Raw genomic sequence first — 14,643 nt, 5'->3', positions numbered from 1 at the left:
CCCCCCCCCAGGGCCGGGCTGTGCAGGGCCGGGCAGGGCGCGCTGCCGGCTCCGCCCGCGCCTCCTCAGCCGCCCTCACGAAGGCTGCCGGGTCATGGCGGCTCCCTCGGCTGCCTCGAGGCAGGGAAAAAGCCCTAAAAAAAAAAAAAAAAAAAAAAAAAAAAAGAGGCTTGCCCGGAGCCGATCGCCTCTAGTATTACAGGCAGACCAAACCCACATGCACACAACGTGAAGGAACAGGTGGCAGGAAGGAGAGTGCTTACTGCGTGTAACAACCACACACCCACAGGGATGGAAAGGGCTTCAGAAGTCACGCAGTCAGCTCCTGCATCAAGGTAAGCTCAGTTTTGCCAGTGTCATTACTGATCAATATTTGCCTGACCTGCTGTTAAAGACCAGCCGCAGAGACTCAGATCCTGACCAGAAAGCCTAATCCACTGTATTTTTCTGTTGGAAAACATTTTCCTAATACCCACATTTTTCTTCCAGAAATTTAGGCCCATTCCTGTTCCATTCACAACATTTCCCTCCTCTTTTTAACAGGAAGCTTCTTCTAAAGATGTTGATACTCTGTAAATCACCCTCTTAAGATGGGGAAATACTCCCAAATCTGGCAATACATCTCCCTATCATTCTGGTGACAAATTGGACACTGAAATATTAACTGTTTTGAGGGAAACATTTCCCCTATTGTTAACAAAGACATTTGTACATCAGAGTTTCGCCTCTTGCAGTTAGTGCTGCTTACTTTCTGGTCAGCATAAGCTCACTTACAAAATCTATTTCTACAGCACATAAATTTATACTAGGAATAAAATGGAGTTGTTTTTATGGTATAAACATACCACAGAGGAAAGTTTTTGTCCTGTTTTTAGCAACAAACACCCCAAAAAAGACATCTTTAAATCTCAAAAGGTGAGTTTTCATCAGGAAAAATGAAGCCAGTCAACTTTTTTCTGTAAAGGAATAAAAAAAATCCCTCAAAAATACCAAGGAGAAACATACAACTATAAACAATCCTCCTGCCTTCTTTGCCTTCACTGCATGTCTTCTATGCAAGGCTTCAGCCACACCTCCAAGGCTCTCTGGGTCATTGCAAGCTCTGCATGAGCCCTGAGATCCCCACGGTGTCCCCATCTGTCACAGCAGAGGCCAAACGGCATTCACTCCCTGCACTTTGCAGAGCCCTGTGGTGACCTTCCATCTTCCCAACAACCCTAAGTCTTCCAGCCTTCTCACAAAGTAAGACACGTATCAGCTCTCTTTTAACAGATTAATTAATGCATGCAAAAAGTAAATCTGCGCAGGCATTTTTATAAGCAAGCTCTGACTCAAGGTAAGGGAAATGAAGAATGGGACTTTCTGGCAGGTTTACCATAGATCTGAACAGAAACAGAGTTAAGCCAGTGATCTCTACATCAGATTCACCAGTGGTAATTGTAAAAGGTAAAAATGTAAAAATTGCATCACTAAAGAAAAAAAAAAAAAGTTCAATAAAGATTAAAGAAACTATTTAAAAAGAAAAAATAATGATAATAATTATAAAAAAGCAGCTATTCATGCTGCCAATTCTTCAAATGGTCTGATAAACCTGAAGGCAAACAAGCATTCTGAAGCCTGGTCTTCAGGAAAAGTCAGAGTAACAGATTCTGGGAATTTCTCACATATGTTGTTATCAAATGGCTGGCAGTATGTCTCAGAGTTGACTTATGTCTACACAGAGATGGCAGCAAGCCTTGCAGAGCATAGTTTTTGCTCTTGAACTGTCATCACATCTCTCCTGGTCCACCTTAGTAGTCTGAACCCAGGAGCATTCATCATTCACATAATGTCCTTCCTCAAAAAGTAAATGCCTGGCTTGTTTAGCACAATCTCATTCTGGGGAGTGAGGGATAGAGCCCCTTGTGCAGAAGAGAGAGCAAAAGGCAAGTATTTTATTTTCAAAGTAAATACGCTTGGAAATGTATTTGCACGTGTAGGATGAGCTTTAACACATACATCCTTATACTCGATAAGCATAAAGCTAAAAAGTTTTTTTTTTTTTTCTGAAGTGAATGCATGGACAAAGATAATCTCACATCAGGGGCAGCTCTGCTACTGCTGGCCCAAGGGGCAGTCACTGAGAACCAGCTCTTCATCTTTACCACGTACAACGGTGCATGTCTGTTACCACACTGCCCATTGCACCTACTTGAAACCTAGTTGTGAACAAGAGCACTTACCACTAGAACAAGCAGGCCCTCAGCTTTCTTTCCTAACTTGACTTCAGACAAATCTCCCACCTGCATTTTAAATCTACAAAGCTCTTCTTTCAAAATGACACTAAAATGAGGCTTGTGGGTATTCAAGATTAGCTTACAGTAAATGGAAATTAAAGATTAGCTCTCAGTCAAAAATAGTGGTTCACAGTTCTACACGCAGCTTGCAAACAGACTCTGGAAATATAAGACCCTAAATAACAGATGATATTGCAAAGTGAGTGGATGCCACATGGTGAGATACAAAACCGTCAAGGAAAGAAGACATTTTGTAAAAAGTAAATAAAAATGTAGTACCAAAAAGTGCCTATATTTATTTCATACCCCCATAGGATTTGGTTTCATTCCCAAATGTTGCTATACCAATAAATCCTCCTTCCCTAGGAAGTTACAGCAGCACAAAGGATAGAGGAAATGACACATAAACAATCTGTGTGTTGACAAGAAGGCAATTTTGTAATATGTTGTTATTTATGGGCAACACTTAAGCAGATGGAAGATGCATCAAAATGAGAGTTTCATTTAGAACATGCAGGCCATGGACAAGTCTGTGCAGAAGTGGTGCACCACGGGGAAAATACAAGGAACTGCATTACAACATTTAAAAGACTGCATTACAACTTTTAAGAGATAAACATTGTATGAAAGGAGGAGTGCAGGGTGAGGCCTGAGGTGCATCTCGCTGTGAAGAGCCCTCTCGCTTCCAGAAGATGCAACGGGCAGATCACGCGATTGATCATGCTGGAAGTCTTCGCCAGCGCTGAGCCCACAGTCCAGATTTTGCAGATGGACCTCCCTGCCATTTTACTGCTCCTTCCAGGTAGAAGTCTTCCCTTTTACAAATGCCAGTCCTGAAAAGCAGTTACAATGGTGAAAGCAGCTGCAGGATTTGGCCTCCATTCTGCGCGCTAGCTGACTGGAATTGCATTCATTACTCTGCTTTGTTCATGAGATCCCAGAGGCTACAGCAGGGGGAAGGAACAGGCTGGCCTAAAAGGCCAATGAGCAATTTCCACCCAAACTCTGAGTAACACAGCACGCAGCTCCCCGTGAATGCACTCATTTTAGCTGCATTGCTTTCCATCGCATTAGCTCATGCATGAAAGGGGGAAATAAATTAGCAAGGGAAAAATATTTATGCCTCCTCCTCTCCCTCCCCACTATTTCATTTGATTCTAAATCAATTTGGAAGCCCTGCTGGCTTCAGGGCCCTGAAGTGCTGACAGCCTCAGGGAGCTTTTAATATCTGAGAGTCCAACTCTCTATTTTCCTCTCAATTGGCAAGGCCCCGTAGTCATACCATGGGACACAAGAGGGAGGAAAGCAGTTTTAAAATAGAAGTCTTTTTCTAATAACCAATTTCATTTCCTGATCAAAGCTGAATTTTAAGAGTTTCCCGCCCACCATTGAAGCATCCGCACACAATGCTAGGATAATAGCCATCTCACCCCCCTCCCACACCCTCTGGCAGTCTAGCTCCTCACGACGGATGACTGTGTTTACCAAGGGTTAGGTCTGTAGCTTGGTTTCCCAAACAGTTATGAGGTCTGAATGTGCCTTTCTGTCTCCCTCTGCGAATTCTGAGCTCATTAGCCTATTTCAACTGCTTTTGGCTGGAAGGAAGAGGCCTCAAAAACATTTATGCTTTTTGCAGGAATCGGCTGCAAAGGGAGTGAACAGGCCATTCAGGACCTGGATGAGGAAAAGGCTGTGCTGTGAGTGTCCCCCAGCCAGGCCCCAGAGAACCTACGTAGGAGATGTACCTCAAGGAACAAACTCGGAGGAAACTAAGGTTCATTAGCTGTGCTCCTCCTCGAGCTGTTCTTTCTGTTCCTTCAGCTTCATGATGCTAAACACCAATTCAGCCTGCAATATTTAGCAATATTCCCTGTGTCTGGCAAAGTACTGTATGCACTGTGGAAGGACGTGGGGAAGCAATGAGCAGGGAGCCAAGAGCACCAATGCCAGCAACAAGCAGTATCACAGAAGGACCCTTAACACAGTTCAGGGTCCTTCCACCTTGTGCAGCAAACATCAGACTATGTAATAAAGCAGTGTGCCACTGCCAAAGGAGCCTGAGGTAGCCTCCCTCCCCAGCAACTCTTCCTTTTCCCTGAAGCATGTTGATGTAAGCACCTGATTTCCTGTAAGGATTCATGGGGCAGGGAAACAACTGGGCAAAAGGAAGTGTCTGCCCGTTGTGTTGATACCCAGGCTCAAGGATATAGTTCACGGCACAGCCACATTGTATTCATGCCAGGACAGAAACATTCACAATAAAAGGGGTGGGAAAGAAGCCAGGACTAAGTTCTCCTTTTCTTTTGGTGATGTAGAGGGCTCAAATGCACAGTAAATTTCAATTTCAGAGTCTATTTCTAGAGGTGATACGTGAGGTCTGTTACATTGATAACTGCTAGACTACACTCTCCATGTGAATATAAGATCAGCTACCAAGAAATGCAAGTTTAAAATACAGTTTGTCTGGAAGTACTTGCAAGCTCGAGTTAAATTTAGCTGATAGATACAGCAGGGAGTAAAAGACAGTAGAAATGAAAGTGGTCAAACAAAGTACTTAAAAGTGCAGTATTTTGACACTTCTCTTCAACATGCTCTTCTCCAAAAAGTTGTGGATTTTTGTTTAAGCAGTATAGTCTTATAAGTCTATGTTCTTATACTGTCTAAGCAGTATAGTCTTCAGTCCAGCACTGAAACAGTGTTTCACCTAATACTATTTACAATTTTCGGTAGACTTTGAAAGGCTGAAGTTTCTGCTTTCCAAAAAAACACAGGAACAAAAATTTTCACTTCTGGATCAATCGGAAAAAAAAAAGTTTTTTTTTTTTTTTTTTTTTTTTTTTTTGTTGTTGTTGTTGTTCTTGTTTTGTTTAGAGAAAAGAACTCTGAAATTCCCTGAGAGTTTCTCTTCCACAGCTTTTCACAACTTTGTGTCATTACACTATGGAATAGGCTTGAAAGAGTTACGACTTCTGCTTTGTAAAAATGCAAGTAGTACACTTTCTGTCTGAAGCCTGAGAGGGCTTAGTACAACCTAAGAGAGCTAGCTCACAGTCAGTACTGAGACCACAGGCATATATAGCATTAGCTTGAATACACAGGTTAGAAAGAGCCCAAACATTAAAAGCTAGAGCAGAGAATACAGATAATACAGCCTGTTAAAATGGATTAGGTAGATGGTTTGCTAGATTTGTTTTGGCAGTGGTAAACACCCACAAGGTGATTTAACGGCAACACAGCCATAGCAATACCGCGACTGCATTGCGATGCTGGTGTCAGGGAAATATTTTACACAATAGCCTCCTAGGAGGAGCTGCCTGGTGGGGTAGCAGGGCACATCAAGCATTGTTTATGAGCTCGGCAGCAACCCAAATATGCAAAAGAACTTAACGTAGAATATATAAAGAAGCAAGATCAAGGTTTTTTCAAGAGTCCCTTTTCTCAGGGGTAATGATTATTAAAAACCTTGATTTGCTAATCATAAAGGTTAAACTAATTTTAAAAGCATGAAAATGAATATGGATTAGATACTGTAAACTACCTTGTCTCATTATTCTACATCTTGATAGAGATGACTGCTTTGGCTCTCCACAAGAAAAAGAAAACTGAGGGAAAGAAAGAAATACTAATTCATTTCTTCCATGGTTTTGCTCAACACCTCCAGAGGTACACATCAGCAGAAAGCAGGCTCCACATCACAACAGTCCCTTCACCCACACAGGGGTTCCCACTGAGTACACTGCAGAAAAGAGAAACAAAATCCAGGCTTTCTGAGGGAAAGAAGTTCAAAAGCACAATGCAGACACACGCTACATGCAACTTCCCCTCTCTGCTTACGTTAGGGCCAGACCAGACCAGGCTAGGCTAAGAGCAGAGGCACAGAGCACCATTTCAGGATCCACTCCCCAGCTTCTGGAACAGCAATTAAACCCCCCAAACATTAGGGGCTCAGGTGCTGACCCTTAAATAGGGTTGGGTGAGCCCCCACCCTTCCCTACCAGCTGACATCAATGGCCTGTAGCTGCTGTGGCTGCAGAGGCCATGGGAAGCTTCTAGGAGCATCAGGGAATGACAAGTTACATCCCCTCCTCCTCCACCCCAATTAATAAATGTGACAAATTTATTAACTAATAAATTACTGAAACACCAGGTTAGTTTCGCATCAAACCTGCATGCATGGCAAACTGCCATTTGTGTAGAACAAGGGGATCCTTGGGCTGCATCTCACATCAGGGGAGACGTAAAGAAACAGACTTGTGAACAGCAAACATCCTACCATTCAAATAAAAGGCATGAAATGCCTAATCGTGGTGCTGGCAGAGAAGAAGAAAGAAACATCTTTTTTTGATGCAAACAGGATATTTTAAGTTCTATTCACCTCAGAGCTTCCAAAATCCGCCTTTCCTCTCAATTTATTTCATTCTTACAACGTAAGCAGTAGCCAGAGTATTATGAAAATGTTTACATGAGCTTTTCAGACACAAAAGCAAAAACAAAAAGGGGGGAGCAGGATGTATGAAATGCAAACTGGTGTAAACCCGGTGAAGTTGTGCATGTGACCATCATACGCCACAGTGTTTTATACTTGCTTTGCCAATGGTCCTGTCTGCCTCCTCCACGGTGCAGTACAACTTGCGTGATCATAAAACAATGAGTAACAATAATGAAAGTGCTCCGCACACATTCTAACTCGAATAATTGCTTTCCGTCTCTCTACATTCCCCCCAAAGTCTCAGCAGGACGCAGCTACTCCCGTTACTTGCTTTGCTAACATGAAAAATACCAAACTCTTAAAGCAACACGTCACCGGGGACGTTAGGAATGTATTTATACAGCAGAGACACCTTGGCAGCAAACACCAGCATCCCCGTGGCTGCCTTCAGAGATACGGCAGGGAAACAATCACAGCAAGGAAGGCTTCAGCACATTTGCCAGGCATGGACTGACTAGGAAAACCAGGAAGGCTTTCAGCTTTTTCTGTGAACGTCCAGCTCTTGTTCCTTCACTGTGGTGCTGCAAACTCTAGAACCAGCTTGTGGTCTCAGGCACCAGGGCTTTGCTGGCTAGCAACTCCAGGACAGCTGCCTTAGTCACCGAAATACCTACCTAGTTCACTGAAAGCATCTGTACCCTTTCTCCAAGTATATGTTTAGTCATTGATGGTACGTTGTTACTGCCAACTTTTCCCATGTCAACACAGAGCAGTAACATTTGCTAGGCCCTGCTATAGCCACACTCATTTTACTACAGAGCACCAAAACAAAATGCCAGAAGGGTCCAGACAGAGAAGATGTTGGCAGCCCTGTTACACACGGAGTGCCTCACTGTACAGTTCCAGCCATTTACAGGGGGTGACAAAGAAGTCAGCTGGTTCACTGGCCCTCAGCTGTTTGCTCAAGACCCTCCAAGATCACAAAGACAGAAGAGGTATCTGCAGCTCTAAAGGTCTAGTTCATCCTCGTTCCTTCACAGTTACTCAGTCGTCCTCTAATTCCTTCTCTCCTTGCACAGCCCTAAACTGTGCTTCCTGGCCTGATCTCCCCCATAAAAGCACAGATGATTGTAATAAAAGAAAGAAATCAGTAAAAGAGCCCTGGGAAACAGTAGAGAAGAGAAAGAGGTAAAGGGTTAGAGATTTGAGGAGATAAGGATGGGAAAGAAAAAGTGATCGGTAGGAAATGGTGCAAGGTAGGAAAAATGGGAAGGCCATGCATTGTTTTATACTGAAATGGAACAGGGACATAAAAGGTGGGTTGCCAAAAGCTCTGTGTACTGGTCTGCCTCTTCTGTTTATTTAGTGATAACACTCATACCAGTATCAATGCTCAGGTCAGTGCTAAACAGTTCAGGAGCTCCCCACAGGGAGTGTGCAACGTAGATTAAAGTTAGCATGCAGAACTGCAGGAAAAGGGGCTCAGGAAGAGAAGAGAAAGGAAAAGAGGGAGAATAGGATCCTGCTGTGTTGGAAGACGTGCTCCTTTGTGATTATACACGCTCAGCAAAGTGCTGTTAGCTTTTCTCTCAGTCTTCGAGAGGGGGAAAGTCCATACGTATGCAACCATGACAACAGCACACAAACACGAAGTCTGCACAGTAAAATATGCACTCTTAAGAGACCATCAGAAGGCCAAAAATAAAAAATAAAATCCGAAACCCAATCTACAAGGTTTACAGCATGAAACTCTTCAGTCACTGGACCACTAGCACGAAGCTGGCCACCACTATAGGCTCAGAAAAACTTCAGAGGTCAGTTCACATTTATTGGGAACAACTAACCACTTTTGGCATGTCTGAAAAAATCAAGCAAACAACAACAGTAACACTAAGCTGTAATTTCTCTCTAAACTTTGAAGCTATTGATGTTTTTAGTATTGTGATTATAGCTTCAGTCTGGTGTAACCCTTAACATCCGAAATGACTGCATTTATCCATTCATCACCATCTGCTGCCAGAAGAAGAGTGACAAATAACCAGTAATGTCACTCAGCTTCATTTGAATGCTGTTGGAAAAACAAGAGCCACTTTTCCCAAGGTAGCCACACCACACCAACCGCATCCCTCCGGCTACAGAAGAACATCTGTGAAGCCTCAGCACTGCCTCCCAGCCCCAGCCCTGGCTTTTCCCTTGGTGATTCACTGACCGCTCAAGTCCAGCAGAACCCAGTGCATCAGGCTCTAAAAGGTTAGCTTTGTGTTAGGGAGAGGTCTGTAATATGGCCAAATAGGCCTCAAAAAGAATTTCATCTAGGGCCCTGTGGGAACAGCTTTGATACTCTGTCTGTAATGAGTTATTATTGCGGATCTTAATATTGGTTTATCATCTAGAAGCTCCAGGCAAGATCAGGCCCCCATAAATTTTTGTGTAGCACACTGAGAAAAAATCTCAGCTGCAGACCTCTCTGGTTGAAAGCCTGGCCCATTTCAGTGGAGCCAGGATATAATCCCAAGCCAAGACGAGGGCAGAAAGCTACACAACACAGTAAATCTCCAGGGGAGCTCAGTGTAGAGTGCTGGACTCCAGATTCGCACTGTGATGCGCCACTCGGCAGAGCACTTTCCTCCCCAGGATGTAGCTGGAACGTCAATAGGCTGATCCCTGCAATAGCAGCCTTGCAGAAGGGCAGCACTGGGCAATACAGGTAATTCTCCTGGGCAAAGAAACACGCAGACAGGTAGCTAATGCCACCTGCCCCTGACAGCCTTTCACATCACAAGTCCTTCTCAGCAGGGCAGCTCCACTATCACTGCACATATTCCCCGTTACGTTGCTTTGTGTGAAAGCTGTCTGATCACACAACCTATTCAGAGCTTTGCGTGAGGGCTCTCAGGGCTTGGTGGTGAGGAAAAGAAACTCAATGCAATTTGCCTGCCATCAGCCACAGCTCAGCAGCAAGAGATACGCCAAAGCCTCCTGATCCAGCCATCTTGGGAGGGGAACAATCGATGGCCACTTCGGGAGCATAACAGCCTGCTTCTGTACAACGTGGAGCCTGCATTTCCTAGGCCTTACACAGAGGCTGATGCACTGGCTTGTGTAACAGGATGATTATTTTAGCTACTGAACCTGTAACTTTTACAGCCAAAGACTCTATGTTCAATCCCTGTTGTCAACAATCCACCACAGGGTGCCTTACATTATAGTATCTCTGTACAGTAAGGGTTACCATGGCTTCCAGCATCCCATATTGCTACTTTTAAATATCACCATGTCAACTAAAACTCTACAAGGAGTTGCTGTGTTTCTCAAGGGATTGGAAGTTCATGCTTTATGGCAGTAATTATGTCTTTTTTTTTTCTTCCTGCCACTGGTACACAGTGAAATGCAAACCAGAAGCGGTGCCATGCACAATACCACGCTTGGGGTTTTTCAAGTCGCTGTGATTCATTCTTGTGCCTTGTCATCCTTCCAGATTTAAAAAAATAATAATAAATAAAAGTGACATACTTCTCTGTAAAGTATAGCTAGCACATAGTGATCATTTCTGACTACACTAAGGGCGGATTGTCGTTGCTATGACAATACAGTAAAAAAAAAGGAAGGGTGACTCCTGAGTCCGTGTAAGCCATCCTCATTCATCCCCACATCACTTCACATTTGATGCACAAGCTTACTCAAAAGAATCACTTCTTTTAAAGAAAGAGAAGGGCTGGAGGGATATACAGTGCATTACTTGCAAGACCAGGAGATTAAAGTTTGGGAGCTCAAGGAGGGATTTTCAAAACAGCTTAGCTTTGGTGTAACCCTGCTTTTAACACAGCAGTGATAAGACTCCCATTGTCTACAAAGTGCAAAACGCTACTATTTTTCTTGGTGAAAGAGGATCAGCAGCACGTGGTTTCAAAAACGCCCAGCAGTTCTGAAGTTGTTTGGTACCACAGAAACATGCTTTATCACTTCATACATGCTTTTTAATCACAAAAGCTTGGGGTCTAACAGAATTGCCTGTCTTAAGAAGACAGGACGCTGGCTGCTATATAGGCCTGTGTCTGAGACCTAGCAGCCCTGAGTGGGGACAGTGGCAGTTTGCAGAAGCTTGTCCTCTTTTTTTCTCAGCCATCTCCTGGCTAATGCCTGTTGCTGTGCTCCAGAAAAAAAATAATAATAATAAAAAACAGTGTATGGGAACAGATGTGATGTACCTAAGGAGATGGCAAAGGATAAAACAGAGAAGTGAAGGTGAAAAAACTTGGAAACAAATGTCCCTCTTCACTGTGTCTCTATAAAATCTCTCCTCTTGCTTTCCAACTTCTTGGGCTGAACAAACTCTACCCAATGCTGAGCATCTGGAAAAATACACATATCTACAAAATGAAGGAAAAAAATAAACCGGGAAAGAACAGCAGAGCACTGTGAAGAGCAAGTGATGTTGTGCTGTACCCAGCAGAAGGGATGGTGAAAGTCTTGAACAGCAATGTGGCAAAGAGAGGATCAACCAGAAATTGATTGGAACAATCTTCTACTATTCCCAGCTCTGCATCCTACTACACAAAGACAGGAAACCTTGACCAACACAAGATGTAGCAACTGGAAAGATTCTGCTCCTGGAAAACCAAGCCTGTTTGCTTTGAGATGCTAGTTAACCTATCCAGTATCTGCTGATGATCAGAGACAAAAGTCTGGTTCAGAAACACTGGTGGACAAGAAAGCTCATCAGAGCAGAGGCAGTACAAGAGAGAGGCAGTTCTTTTAAGCCGATAGTTTGGGGAGGGTCCCCGGACAATAAGACCGGTTTGCTTCTGGTGAAGGTACTCTGCTTACCACCATAGGCCCAATTGTACCATCTGCATTTGCTTTCTGGATGGCAAGCAAGCTGAAAGGAGAAGTCTAGTAAAGTGTCAAGGGATCCCAGAAGCCCTCCAAGGGCACACACTTCTCCTCCAAGGTCAAAAATGCTAGCAGAGACAGGGCCCACCTTGAAGCACAGCAGATACCGGCATGGCAGCGATGTTGGGTATCAGTTCACAGTGACACTGGAGATGCTCTGCCAGTTGGAAATGACTCTGAGGAGCTTCATTTATGGCTTCCTTCCTCACGCTGGAGGCACACAGTAACCCCACACATGCAAACAGCCCTAACAAATGCCTCCGAGGTTCTTTACAGGCACCCAGGTCCACCCACACAGCTAGATTTGTAAGACCATGGGCAAAGCAGACAGCTCTGAGGCTCTACAGCCACTAAAATACAGGGGCCATTAAAAAGGTTGGTCCGTAAGCTTGGGTCAAGTGGTATCCACGACCTGTTGTTGCCCTAGAATTTATTTCCACGTACCACAAACTCCTAAAGCAAAGGTTTCCTTTTTTCTCTCTTCGGTTTTCCTCGTGCCGTTTCTAACTGCATGATCAGCCCTTACTGTTTTTTTATTTGTTTAAAATGAAATGAGCCTAAGGCTGTGCTTGGTTTCTGCATATTTTATTTGATCATGCTGTACTTCAAGTATTACATTCCTTCAGTGATGTCAGGTCTCAGCAGCTCTGCTGGAGCTCTAACACACAGAGAGGACAGATTCACTGCCTCATGTATTTTCAAAGGATTTTTTCTCTCCGTTCACTGAGAATTATGCAGGAAGCTCAGGCAGAACCTTCATATATTCTGCAGAGACCTTTAATTATAAGTTTCTAGGATGTATCCAGCTACTATATTGTACCATTTGAGGATAAAGTAAGAGAACTTGGTGCCCCTTTGCCCTCCCACTTACACATCACTTTGAGTCCTTAAATTAACATTGTGTGCCTGCTCTAAAGGCACGCACCATCTTAACCAAGAGGTATGCATGCCCCCAGACTCATCCACGCAGGTCTCTTGTTTGCACCCTACGCACAGCCCTGCTTAGCTTTTTGCATCAAATTAATTAGGCCTCCTACTCATGTGATGTGGGATCCTTTTAGCTTGTCCCCAGTGGGAAGAAAGAAGTTAACCTCACATTGCACAAACTCAGAGAATGAATTTGAGAAATATGCCAGCCTGGCTTTGTCGGTAAAGGTCGGGAATCCTCATAAGGGTGTAGCTGCAGTGATACAAACATTTATACCATTACATTTGTGTTTCCTTAAGATACACTATGCTTATTACAAGTATAGCTAACTTAGCTAGGCTGGTTTAGGCAATAGCTGGGATACTGCCAAAATATCCTGTGACAAAACCAAGAGCTAGAAACACAAGACAAAAGAGGCAGAGTGACATGCCCAAGGTTTTAGGGCAGTTCAGTGGAAATGCAAAACTAGTCTTCAATTCTCAGATCTCCTACTAGTGTCTGCCCATCACATATTGCCATCTCCTTGTTAGGACTCTGCCCCAGAAGTCAAAAACCTCCCCTTCCTGGTGTTCAGGGCTTTCCCAGTACAATGTCCCAGCTGAGGCGGGATTCAGACATGGGCAGAGGTCAGGAGCACCTTCCTCTCCTTCAGATAGCATGGGTAAGTTCAGGTAGTGCTTACAGACTGAACTGTCACAATAACAGATCACAAGAAACATGTTCTGAATGAAGTTAATCTCAGGCTTTAGACACATTTATCTCCTTTCGAGCCCAACAGCCCTTACCTCTCACTCCGTAAAACAGACAGAGCTAAAGCCTATGGCAGTTGCCTTCACTTAATCACTAGATCATACAGCTTGTGAGAAGGAATGAGTCAACAAATCACAGGCATGGCCAGGGCCAAGAAACAAAAGTAGTTTTAAATGTCAAAGCAGACGTCTGATAAGCTCCTGGTGGCCGAGGTGAAGAAAGCTGCAGTTCAGGGAGGAGGGACACACACGGCTCACGGTTTTTTAGCAAGGCAACAGGACATTCAAAATACAGTGGAACTTGCACAAGGACACGAAGAGCAATTTGGGGGGACAAAAAAAAGGTCTAGGGACAAAGCCAAATAAACAGAACAAGCAAATCTATTCCTCACCCGTTCTAAGTTCCAGCCCTAGAGAGAAGCTGCTTCAACCTTGGAGACAGCAGCAGCCACTTCAGCAAGCCGTGGAGGGGCTAATATTAAAGCACCCCAAGTTAAGCCAAACTTTCAGGATCTCTTTGTAAAAGTGTGCAAACGCGGTTAGAACTGATACCCACACACTCCAAAGTAACCAGAAGTCTTCAAATAATCCTGCAGGCCAAAGAGATGAGCTTAGGAAAGGCAAAACATCAAGGAACTGTGGAAGGGACTTAAAAAATTAAACAACAGAAAAAAATCCCCAAGCACTGCAGGATGCAGAAATGACATTATAATCTGATGTATCACAATTACCAGTTAACAGTAAGAGCACCAGCATCTAACTTCCTTCTGGAATAAACTCAATGCACATGCTAGATGCAGATGTATTAAGTTCATTCAAGCATATCTTCCTTCGCATCAAACCCAAATCTACACCGGTATTTCAGTTTACCTGGTGGCATCAGTTGAAGAGCAAAGAGCTTTGCTTACTCTAATCATCTGAAACTCCACGGGAGGCTAGGGCTGCCTAGTAGCTAAGCCTCACATTTTAGACACTGCGGAGCTTTTTCCTTATGAAAATTTTGGCTTCAGTATGAGAACAAATCTCACACTTTGCAGACAGCGGGGTCGGGGACAGTCCGTATTTTCTCCTACCACCAGGATAACTACAAATTCCTTGCAATGCTTGCAAACTAGTAACACTACTGAAACCATCCTATCCACCACTATTGTTGAATTTCCAGCTTAATAAAGGGAGAGAAGGCTTAACACCAGCTCAGGGCTCCTGGATTTCGCTAGAAATAGCAGCTATATGGTGTTCTCTGTAACGTAAAGGAGAGGAGCACTCAGCTGTTTCATGTCATGCTTGACAGTAGCTGTCAAACTGTAAGATCAGGTGAAGCAATCAGTAGAGGCAATGCTCTAGCTACATCATAGCCTTTGCCATTTC

The 14,643-nt window shown here is 43.8% G+C and overlaps 1 long non-coding RNA gene across 1 annotated transcript in view; it reads right to left on the bottom strand.

The window, feature by feature from the left end:
- Positions 1–6,049, bottom strand: part of LOC118157207 — a 21,713-nt gene extending 15,664 nt beyond the window's left edge. The window contains exon 1 of the long non-coding RNA XR_004746576.1: positions 5,932–6,049. This is a non-coding gene — a long non-coding RNA (uncharacterized LOC118157207). The remainder of the gene's footprint in view (positions 1–5,931) is intronic.
- Positions 6,050–14,643: the final 8,594 nt, after the last annotated feature.

The sequence above is a fragment of the Oxyura jamaicensis genome (assembly GCF_011077185.1).
Source record: "Oxyura jamaicensis isolate SHBP4307 breed ruddy duck chromosome 4 unlocalized genomic scaffold, BPBGC_Ojam_1.0 oxy4_random_OJ72816, whole genome shotgun sequence".
NCBI classification, from domain to species: Eukaryota; Metazoa; Chordata; class Aves; order Anseriformes; family Anatidae; genus Oxyura; species Oxyura jamaicensis.
This window is presented reverse-complemented; position numbering and strand designations above follow the sequence as displayed.